We start from the raw sequence: 12,357 nt of genomic DNA on the forward strand, positions 1-12,357 counted from the left end.
TGATTAGGTCTACAAATCCTTAAGGTTAAAACAACTTGATTAGAATTAATAAGGACTGAATAATTTGTAGATTATTGGTGCCCTTGATTAATTGATGCAAATGTTTATGTGATGCATAATGTGTTTTACTAACCAGCTATGTGGGCCATTCATGATAATGAATGGGTGAATGGTATATATTGTATATGTACTGTTTTGCAGGTTATGAAGTGACTAGTATGGCCCAAATAGGATAGAAAATATGGTCTGCGTACCATTAATTTGAATGTAATTGGTCTAAAGTACCAAAGTTGTTTTTCAATTCAAATATGGTCTGCGTACCATCAAATAGTTGTAATTAGTTTTAATTATAGCTTATCCTATTTGAAGAAAATGGTGCCTCCCACGGAGATTTTCAAGACGGACTTTGAAGTTAAAGCTTCAAGATGAAGTCGGGCCATACTAGATCACATTTATCTTATGCATGCTTTAAGTTATTTATTGCTTTAAATATGTCTTAATTATGCATGAGATCGCGGCTTGATTATTTTGCATGATTAAGGATTTTAGTTCACTTAAAATCTAACCAACATAGTAAGAGCCTTAAGTTCCAAACTTAAAAATTGAGTTAAAAGGTGCCATGCCAAAATATACACTTGCTTGGATATCCTTTACATCAATCTAGTAATAGTTTTCGCTCAGCGAGGTGTTACTTATTGGTCCTAAAGGGGCAAGGTACACAAATAATTGTGAGTACATGTTAGTTTTGGTGAAACTCAACGATATAAGTAAGGAGTCCTTTTATGTCATGGCAAAATCGATAGGTTTACCTAATAAGTTCTTAGACGTACCTATCAACTAAGAGTAGTTTCTAGACTATTAGCAAAAGGCTTTTGCTTACCTAAGATGTTTTAGGATTAAGTCGACAAACTATGCTTAGTTCTTCAATGATTTTAGGATCTTGGAATCATTTTATTCATACCTGCCGGAACACATAATTCGAATAAAATGCTAATGACTTGTTTAAATTGCATGATTGCTTTCATTTTCAAGTTATTATTCATGATAAATGTTTAGACTTTGCATGCTTCAATGTATGTTTTAATTATTGTTTATAATTAAATATCTTGCACTGCAATAAATCCTTTTAGAAAGGTAACAGTAAATTTCCTCGATTGGTAGTGAATTCAAGAACGATTCACGGAAATGAGAGAAAATGAGCGATTTGAAATGTACGTTTCTTTTAATGACTTTTATGGTTGTTTTCGAACATCAAAGTCGAATGGCAAACCAATTGGTGCTTGTGAATTCAAAATACACTGTAGTATTGAGATCATAAAGCATTGAGCTTAAACGCTCAGCTTTACCAATGGTTAACAACCTAATATCTTTGTCCATTTAATTCTCGAATGAGTCTAGTCCCTAGACATTCGAATAGATCGATGCTTAGAGAACTTTAGAAGCTTCTGGTAAGATCATCTAGTTGAAACAAAATATTCAACATAAATTAAAATGGTAAAGAACCTTGTTGGTGACATTGGACATGTCTAACAAAGTATAAAAGTCAACACTAAAGAATTCAATTCTTAAGACTATAAGAAATGGTACAAGAAATAGGAAAACGAGGAACAAATGAAAGGAATTTACAATTCCGTTTCTACCTATAAGTTTATGTTTAAAAGAGCAGTGACCTAGCAATCAAACTTCCTTGGTATCATATACCGCTTGAGGTTCTTACTTAGGTAATAACTCAAACAATGGAAGCTAGGATACACTAATGACCTACAAGTGGGAAATGAAGCATGGCAATTCCACATTAGTTGTAGGGTCATCTAGTTTGTTTTAAGTCCTTTCAAAGGCTGGAACTTAATGGATATTTTGTTCCATAATCAGCATACCTAAATTTCTGTTTCAAACACAGAAAGACTCACATTCAGAAGAACAAAAACAATGTTTGTTTGTTTATTTGAAATGGTCATTTACGGGATGAGTCAATATGCTTGATTAAAACAAACAACTCTTTAACAATAAAAACTTTACTAGGTTCAAATCAACCCCTTGATTTGAGTTCCACTAATCTTTGGCATTGTTGCTTAGACCATATCAACAAGTTAACATTCATAAGCTCTATTTTGATGGATTTTTTGAAAGTTGATTGATTTCTATATCAATTTAAGACAACTAGTCTTACTTGTTGAAAGTAACAAAAGATATGAACTATTGTTAGAACGCCTAGACAATAGAGTTCAAAGCTAAAGAAAGATTTTATGACTTTATGGATTTGAGTGAATATAGGTTTATTTGCTCAAATGTGATATAAGTTGAATCTGTTTGGCTAGTTCAAAGATTCAGAAGTGTAAAATCCACTTGGCAAGAAATCATAAAGATCTAGGTTAGATCATGTTGATGATTACTTGAGACCAAATATGATCATCAATGATTGTGTGTTGTAATTTCACAATCTAGGTCCATAAGATATGGCATATCTACGTTGGAATGATCGAAGTCAATTAGTACTTGATTCGATCAATGATGAATCATAAAGACTTTTCCTATAATTTCTAAAACAAAATGCTCAACTACCACCAAACTAAACCAAATTCGTTAAAGCTATTGAAAAGTAATTTCAGAATAACTTTTCATAAAATATATCTAAAGAGTTCCTAAACTCAGTGGGAGCTTAGTGTTTGTTATTCAACAAACTAAGGCCCAAGTATAGATATATGTTTCATTGTGATTTATTCAAATGAGACACAAGGGTATTGTTTCTACCACGAATTTTTGAGAACATAATGTTTGTTTGCTCGAAATAATGTCCTTTTGGAGATTCGTTTCCAAAATGACAAGTGGGAGAAAATAGACCTCGAAAGTTTTCGAGGCAAACAACAAACATAAACGGACATTCCGGAGGCTTTTCGAAGTGCTTCAGAAAATCCGAACTTATTCTTTAAGGACTTTAGAAGTGGCTTTAAAGAATAGACATCTCTTAGAAGACTTTACAAGTGCTTCAAGGAGAACAGAATATTCAAAGGACTTTCAAATGGCTATTGATATTCTATTGTTTGATGTTCTATACCCAAGTAGGCATAGAGTTCAAATCACTGAAACTATGAGATTCTTCTATTAGATAGTGAAGAAACATGGAGTTCAGGTCACTGAAACTATGCAATTCTTCTATTAAATAGTGAAGAAACCTACAACTTGCAGTCAAACTATTATCATGTAGATTAATGAGTTTGTGACTTGTAAGAAAGTTATGACGAAACCCAGATTCCCTAAAATGGTTAGAGGCCATATATAGACTCAAATGTTTTAAATGGTTAGAGGCCATAAAACATACTCAATGTTTTGATGACAAAATTGAAATTTTGTTGATTTGCAAGAATAGTTTCACACCTATTGGTTGCAAAGTTTGTTTTAAGGATAAAAACCATCAAACATGAAATTGTGTTCACACACATAGCTAGATTAGTTGCTAAAGGTTACAAGCAAATTCACGATGTGGATTGTGTTGAAACCTCATGCAAAATCGTAATGCTTAAGTCTATAATTCAAGCAATGATTGCATATTGGTACATATGGCAATTGGATGACAAAACATCTTCCTCAGTCAAATGTTGGAAGAAACTATGTACATGGTATGTCATAGGATTTGTGGATCCAAATAAATGCTTGAAAAGAAAAGCTAGTTTATAAAATCTAAGTACAGATTTAAGCAAGCAATTGGGAATTAGAAATGTATTTTAGTGAAGCTAATAAGTATTTTAGTTTCATAAAATGTATATGATTCTTATAGATATATAAGAAGTTTAGTGGGAGTACATAAAACTTAATTGGTCCTATGTGTATCACACACATATCTCTCTATTGTGAAATAACATTCAAATGCTAAATACTTAGATTTGAGATTATTCATCAATGATGGACCATGGCGAAACTTAGTACATACTGGGTATTAAGATCTATTTACAAAGATCTTATAATATTGTTTAAGTAATGGCATTTACTAAATCAAACACGAAAGTCTCCATTGGAGATATTCGACCCATGTGAATAAATCTAAGTAAATGATGTTTGAACTATGTATAAGCATTTACTAAGTTAAACATCAAAGAGTCTAAATGAGATTCTTAACCTATATTATATGTCAAAGAATTTAGCTGAATTTAGTATCTACTGAAACTAGATAAGCTAAAGTTACATGAATAGAATTCAATTGGGAATTATTCTGCAAAAGAATTTATCATGTATGATATAATATGAGGATCGCCAAAAACGTATCGTATGACTTTAGGCATGACGAACATATACCAATCTCTATTGATCTAAGTGAAGATCAACTAGATTGAGATCAAGAATACTTATGGTACTTGAAAACGTACATAGGAATAGTTCTTGATTCAAGGAAATAAAGATATGCTAAATATTGATGCTACACGTATAAACACTGGCAAAGGATCAAGCAAGACCCTTTGGAGTTAACCATTGATAAGGACGAGCTATAGAGCATCGTGTTTTGAAATGGCAACATGGATTGGAGACCATGAGTTGTTGCGTGGGATATTGAAATATTAATTTCTATGTTCTAAGATACAGCTGGAAAGTATTCCACATATCTTTGAACTGCTTGGATAAGCAAATCCAAACAAAGCATCACTAGCAACCTATACAGTTGAAGTAAAAGTAATTATTGCCTAAGAAGCAATGAAACAGGGTTGTTTATGTTAAAGAGTTCTTCACTGAACTTGGGTAGATCACATGTCTGCTGGCTTGATGGTTCTTCATTGAAAAAAATGCGTAGAACCACTCTTGAAGCAAGAAAAGACTAGATCACAAAATAAACATACTCAAAAGATCTTATCATCTATCTCGAAGAACATTCGATGAAAAGGATATTAAGATTGGCAAAGCATGATAACTAAACCTATGCAACAAGTGAGAAGCAACACTTACATTGTAGCACTGGAAATCAAGCATAGCTTTGAAATTCCATGAACTGCTTTAGAAGATGGGTTTGAGGCCCATGGTTGTAAAACATTGGGGTTGAACATTTATCATATATGAAATGTATTTTCATATTCCATTTAATCTTGGTTTAGTATTAAATGATGAGTCCCTTCAATTTGTCGAAATATTCAAGATAGACTGTCAGGACCAGTCCTGTGACTAAGAAATGTCTATCAAGTGAACTTGAATGTCAAAAGTTGAAAATGGTCCCTGGTCGGAGTTTTCTATAAAATTGGACGCATAGAAAACGTTAGACGACTAGAATGCAAGATGCCTAGTAGTTCTGTTTCTTGAACTATGTGGACATGGCAATGTCATAATCATTTGCATAGATACTTACTTTGAGAAGACTAGTATCGGACAGACCTATGAAACTTTACTGTAAGAGATGAAAATCTGTCATAAGTAAATTTCATTAAAATTATTAGACACTAAATCCTCAATACCTGAGTGATTTGAGATTACTTGTTTGAGAACTGGTTGCTTTGACGTTGACCAACCGTCGCACCGTAAAAGGAGGCTATAAAGGCAACGCTCAGATAATCACCTATCAAACGAAGTCTAATCTCAAGATCGCAAGATTGGGATTGTCCTCCCATAAATCTGGATGAGATGCTTAAAAGTTGTACAAGGCCACTCGGAGAGCTAGAAACTGTGAAATGCATGGCCGTGCTCGGATGAATCATAGGCTATGATTATCTGTTTATTTGATCAGTTGAACTCTGAAACCGAGGAACACCTCTGGACATAATAAGGATGACAACTCTTACCTTATGTTCAAGAGCAAGCATCGAGCGACAAAGGAATTAGGAAATGCACACTTGTCCCTAAGGACAAGTGGGAGACTGAAGGAAATAATGCCCTTGGTCCAAGTATGCATTCTATGTTAAGTCTAATAAGTGCGGTTCAGTATTAATTAACAAGTTAATAATTCAGTGAGATCAAGTGAGCTGAATGCCTAGCTAGAGGCCGCTTCAGTTCAAGTGGAATTAATGATATTAATCCACAGCTTACTCTTGACTGAACCCGTAGGGTCACACAAATAGTACGTAAACGGATCAAGTATTTAATGGCATTAAATACTCCATCTATGGATATTCGGAATCGACGGATCTTGGTTTCAGTGGGAGCTGAGATCGTCACAGGCAAGAAATGAATGCTCCGGAAACGATGATATTGCCGGAAAAGGAAATATGGATCGTATCGGAAATATAAATATTATCCAAGTCGTAGATGTTGCCGGAAACGGAAACATGGTACGTATCGGAAAATATTATCGGAAATGGAAATATTGCCGGAATCGGAAATATTGCCGGAAACAGAAATATTGTCAGAATCGGAAATATTATCGGAATCGGAAAATAATTCCGGAAACGGAAATATTAAATATTTGTTCGAAACGGAAATTAATTCCGGAATCGGAAATATTAAATATTGTTCGTATCGGAAATGAATTCCGGAATCGGGAAATTTATCGGAAGCGTATCGTACGAATTAGCATCGGAGGAGGCCTGCCAGACGAAGGCCCAGCACGAAGCCGGGGCCATCGCCCAGCAAGCCAGCGCGCCACAACGCACCAGCCAAGGCTGTGCCAGGCCCACCGCAAGGCAGGCCCAGCGCGCGCCAACGCTGCGGCAGCGTGTGGGCCTCGTGGCAATGGGCTGCGAGCTCGCGGGCTGCGCGCGCGCGCATGGCGCCCCTCGTTGGCTGCTGTGCGTGCGTGTGTGTGTTTGTGTGCTATACGAATCCTAAAGCTATCAGGTTTCGACATATGATTAAATTCCTAAACCTAAAAGGATGAATTAATTAAAATAAGAATTCTATTAGGATTCTAGTTTAATTAATTCGTATCCTAATAGGATTACAATTCCCTTTCCATACCTCTATAAATAAAGGCCTAGGGTCATTATTTTGGATAGAGTATTCAAGTATTCAAAGTGATTTTTGAGAGCAAAAATTCAGTCATATAATTGCCTACATTAGCCGAAAATTCTAAGTACCTTAAGGGCGATCCTAGTTGGTCAAGCTTAAGGCGGATCCGGACGTGCTGTGGACTATCTACGGAGGGACGACACTTGGAGTCCTAAATACTTGTTCTTGTTCGGTTCGGGCGCAGCTAGGGAAGGCACGCAACAAAGTGTATGCATCTAAACTATGCTAAATGATTATGTGTAAATAATATGCTTTCCTGGCTTTATGGTTTTTCCGCATGATTTATGAATTGTCATATGTATCATAACCTAACACCTATCTACCGGTCAAGCATGCACCACGGACACCTGTCCACCCATGGATTACGAGCCCAGACTCCCATGGTTATGAGCCCAGGCTCAGGGCCCAGGCCCAATGTTACAGTTCGATGATGAGCCCATGCTCTTATGGGCCCAGGCCCAGTGGAGAATTCCTTCACGGTTCGTACTTGCCGACAACTAGCACGTTAATTAAAAGTTTATGAATGACGTTTTTCATTAAAATTTTATGAATGAATTAAATATGATGCTTTATTAAATGTTTTACTTATTCTATTCTCCATGTGTTATTAAATAAAATGAATTGAAATGAATTTACGTTGCTAGGGTAGTCGTTACTGAGTCTTCGGCTCACCGTTTTGTTTTCCGTTTTAGATACTGCGGAGAACGATGGACACGAGTAGTGGTGAGGAATTTCACTTTATTAATATTCACCTAGTTTATGCTTAATGCTTTGATAGTTTAATTAAAACTTTTAGTAAGTTTTTGTACTTGTATTTTGGGAATATAAGGATTATTATATTAAATTAGGAGGTTTTTATGGCTTATGTATGATGTTGCCTTGTAATTTCCAAGAGGGAATTACGGCAGGTAATGTCCCGACCAAATTAGGTGAATTCCGTTGCTAATTATGCTTTAATAATTGAATTAGATGTCGGGGTGTTACAAAATAACTGTGACTAATAAATAGTAGTATTAATATTATTAATAATAATAGTAATAATAATAATAATAATAATAATAATAATAATAATAATAATAAATGAATGTATAAATAAATAATAATTATGATAATAGTTATATGAATAATAATAAATTAATTAGTTTATAAAGGATTAAATTAATAATAATAATCTTAATTGATTTAAATCGGATTAGATTGAATTAATTTGATATAATTTAATTTTACTAAACTCAACTGAACTGAATTTTTCCTAAAATTCAACCATAAAAAACAGAGCCTAAGTAGGGTAAGTGGGTTATTGGACAAAAATAGTTTGGTAAAGTTAAGTGGGTAGAGTTGCAAAAATAGAAAGGTTGCAACTGTAGGCATTAAAAAAGGGATCTTAAGAGCATCAACATCCTTGACAACATGAAGCTGTCAAGTGATACTTGACTCATTTTAAGTTTCACAATGTTAATAATTAGGAAATGTCAAGTATGGTCTCACTTGACTTGGGTCAGATTCTTGACCCCTTGGGCAACAAATGTACTCCCTCCGTCTCTTAATACTTGACCTGTTTTCCTTATCGGGCCGTCCTTTAATACTTGACCTGTTTCTAAAAATGGAAATATTTAACAATATTATATTATTTCTCACTCCCCCCTATTAACCCACCTACCTCTTACTCCATACAAAAAATAATAAAAAAATTCAACCCATACTCTACCCCTTTACACATTTCCCACTAACTACATTAAATAATACCCCACTATCTATTAAAGTAATAAGTCAATTCAAGTCTCTTAAACTCTGTGCCGGTCAAACCGGGTCGAGTATTAAGGGGCGGAGGGAGTAGAAGATAATTTTGTCTAATTGCTTTTTTATTATTAATTTTTAAATATTTATTAATTATTTTGGTGTTTAAATAAATTGTTTTTTTGATGCTTAGGAGGAATAAATCCAAAGGAAAAGAAAAATACAAAGTAATAGAAACAACTAAAACAAAAACAAAACACAAACAGAAACTAAGAGCAATCGAGGAATGAGCCGTGGCCAAGCCACACCTCTAATGTCCTCGTCTAAAATATTATTGAAAGCTAAGGGGATATCCTCCAAGATCAAGATCCTGTGAGGTTGAGCAACTCCATGATTAGCTAGCCAATCTGCAGCGCGGTTGCCCTCTCGATAGACGTGGATTACTTTAACATTTTAATCCGCCTTACTTATCAAGGAGCGACAGTGATCAATTAGGTGAGCACACTCACCACTTCCTGAGTTCGAATTTTTAAGAGCTAGCACACATGAGAGGTTATCAATTTGCACTACAAGGTTGCTTATCTGAAGGCTACGGGCTAGCTCAAGGCCACGAGAGAGGGCCAAAACTTCAGCTCGAAATGCCGTGCAACTGCCAAAGTTTGATACCAACGCAGAGACTAACACTCCTTGGTTGTCTCTCACTACTGCACCCCCTCCCGCAGGACCAGGTGCCCCCTTGGCCGTACCATCTGAATTTAGAGCATACCACCCAAATGGTGGAGGTTGCCAAGTGACGTGCACCTCCTCCTTCATGCTACCATTGTTCGAGTTTTCATCTATGTTGTTAGCTAAGCTTCTTCTTGTCTCATCAAAACGGACCTGTAGGAAAGCCACTGTGTCAATGGGAATATCCATGCTTCGGTTGAACACAAAACAATTCCGCCACCTCCAAATCCACCACGTACACCGCTAAACAGAAATAGGTAGGCCAAATTGGTTCATTCGTAGCATCCGTATACTCTAGATTATGTATCAGCCATTGGTGGGTTTTTCCTGGAAGAATGATGGTTTTAGCGCCGGACCACCCACCTTGCGCTATATACATTTAGCTGCAGGACAATTGCGTAAAATGTGGAGTGTGGACTCTTCTGCCTCTCCACAGATATAACATTTAGGGTCATCAGTGAGGCGACGCTTATAACGATTCGCATTACCAAGGAGTCGATCATGGCATGCTAGCCAAATAAAGGCTCTAATTGTCTGTTGGACTGGAGCGCTCCAAATTAAATCCCAACAATGTCAGTATATTCATTGCTCTCATTTCGAATAATCTGTAAAGCCGCCTTGATGGCGAACTTCCCTTTGGGAGCGTTGTGCCAGTGAACCAGGTCTCCCATGTCTTCATTAATTTTCAATTCATGTGCTTGAATGAGTTTAAGGGTGTCTGGTTGGAGATAAGGGGTAAAAATATCCCATTTCCACCCAAGGCCCTCCTCCCACATCTCCTGTACTGTTGATCCTGCTATCTCAAGGGGAATTTCTTGAATGGCCAAGTCACTAAGGGGGTGTGAGCAACCCATTTGTGATCCCAGAAGAGAGTTTTAATTAGCACCATTGCCAACCGCAACACGCATTCCTTCACACAAAATTCTGGCGTTATCAGTCACGCCCCTCCAAGTGTTTGACATTCCCATCTTGGGTTCAAACATATCTATGTCACAGCGGCCCTTACAATATTTGGCACGGAGCACACGTGACCACAAAGCATTGGGATCCGTAAACATTCTCCATCCAAGTTTAGTTAGGAATGCAGAATTAGCTTGCCTAACACTACGAATTCCAACCCCCCCTTGGTTTTTAGGGCGTTGCAGAGTCTCCCAAGAGATGAGATGGATTTTTCGTGTGTCTTCACTTCCACTCCAGATGAACCTACGAACTCGTTTGTCTGGATTTTTGGTGTTTAAATAAATAGTGTATTAACAGTTAAAAATTGCATGATGATGTTTTTAATGATTTAAGTTGGGTGCTTATTATGTTGTTTGACTTCTCACAAAATTGCATGCAATTGCTAAATTAAAGAAAAATAATACTCCGTATCAAAGAATAAATAATGAAATAAATGAAATATTTTTTAATTATGATATAATTAAAATTTATTAGTGTTTAAAGTTAGTAATCGTGTACGCAAGAGGATTTGAGGCGAGATATATGTAAAAAGTATACAAGAGAAATTAGTAACCTTGGGTCAAGATTGTAGAAGAAAATATAGGGTTATAGTATAGGTATGTCAAGTTAGTGGAAAATGAGGTGGAAGAAGGGGAAGGATGAGAGAGAAATTCGTTTACACTTGACCAAGAGTCAAGGATGCAGATGGTCTAAATGTGTGTTAAACAACTAAAAAAATGCGGCTCAAAATAAAAATGTTGCAACTAAAAGATAATGAAGGAAGTATTTTGTATTTTAAACAGCAGTATAAGCTCCCTTAACAACCCCCCTGGTTGCAAAATCTTTTTTTTTTTTCCTTTCTTAGCTTTTAGTGAAAACAAAATGAGTCAGTGAGCATAACTTGTGGTTCAGTCTATGCATTTTCTCTATCTTTGAAGGTGGTAGGCCGGTGTGTAGGATGAAGGAAGAAGGTTGTATGGGTGACGTAGGGAGGTGGATTTGGTTCTCTCGAGCCGTGGTTGTTAAGTTTAGGTTTTTTATGAGTTGTGTCTAGACCTGTCAAAATTGAACCGGCCCAAATTCTGATTTGAACCCGACCCGAAAATATTGGGTAATGAACAAGATTTTGTTACCCGTAACCCGATTTTATCTGAACTCGAACAAACCGAAAATAATGGGTCAAAACCCGACCGAACCCGTCTTTGACGTGGCTGATTAAAAATCATTGTTTTTATAGTAATAAAATGAGATTATGAAAAATGGTAAGGGTGTAATATGATTTTAGTTTGAATTATAATCCATTTTAGGGTTGAATTTGACTAAATATAAACTTGTGTAAAAAAATTTGTTAATTTGTTTCCATATTTTGTATATTTATTACCTAAATTAATTAAAATATAATACGCGTTTCAAAATCTCCGAACTCGTTGCAAACAATTTTTTACAACCCGAACCCGAAAATAATTTTTTACAACCCGATCTGACCGACCCATTTGACAGGTCTAGTTGTGTTTAGAATCTCTTATTTGAAGCATGATCCCCAAATAAAAATTTTGGAAGTTCAAAGCATGTTCACTTGTCCAGTCTCCTAACTTCTCTTGAAAGAGAGACCATAAATACCCTTTTCAGAGGGTACTGAGTCACTTTTAGTGGCTCAAATTATGCGTGCTTGTGGGCATTTCATCTTGCTCACATTAGCATTTCAAGTACCATGTATTTGTACTGTTCTTTCGTCTCTTCATTTGTCTTGTAAGTTGTAAGTGCCACAGGTTCGGGGTTCTCCTTATTGTTATCAACCAAGGGTCTGCTCAACTGGTGGAATGTGGGAGTGCAAGGAGGCTCAAGCGATCAAGAGCTAATTTTACTTATTTTAGTAACTTCAAATGTTAAGGGTTGTATATATGTAGCCTCAAAGCTTTTCGTATGATGTGTTGTACTTGTGAACTTTTAGTTTCTTAATGTAAGATTTACCCTATGTCAAAAAAATATGCAAATTTTTAAAAAAGTTACTCCGTGCTAAAGTACATAGTTACTACT

The sequence above is a fragment of the Spinacia oleracea genome, chromosome 1 (genome assembly GCF_020520425.1).
Source record: "Spinacia oleracea cultivar Varoflay chromosome 1, BTI_SOV_V1, whole genome shotgun sequence".
Lineage (NCBI taxonomy): Eukaryota > Viridiplantae > Streptophyta > Magnoliopsida > Caryophyllales > Amaranthaceae > Spinacia > Spinacia oleracea.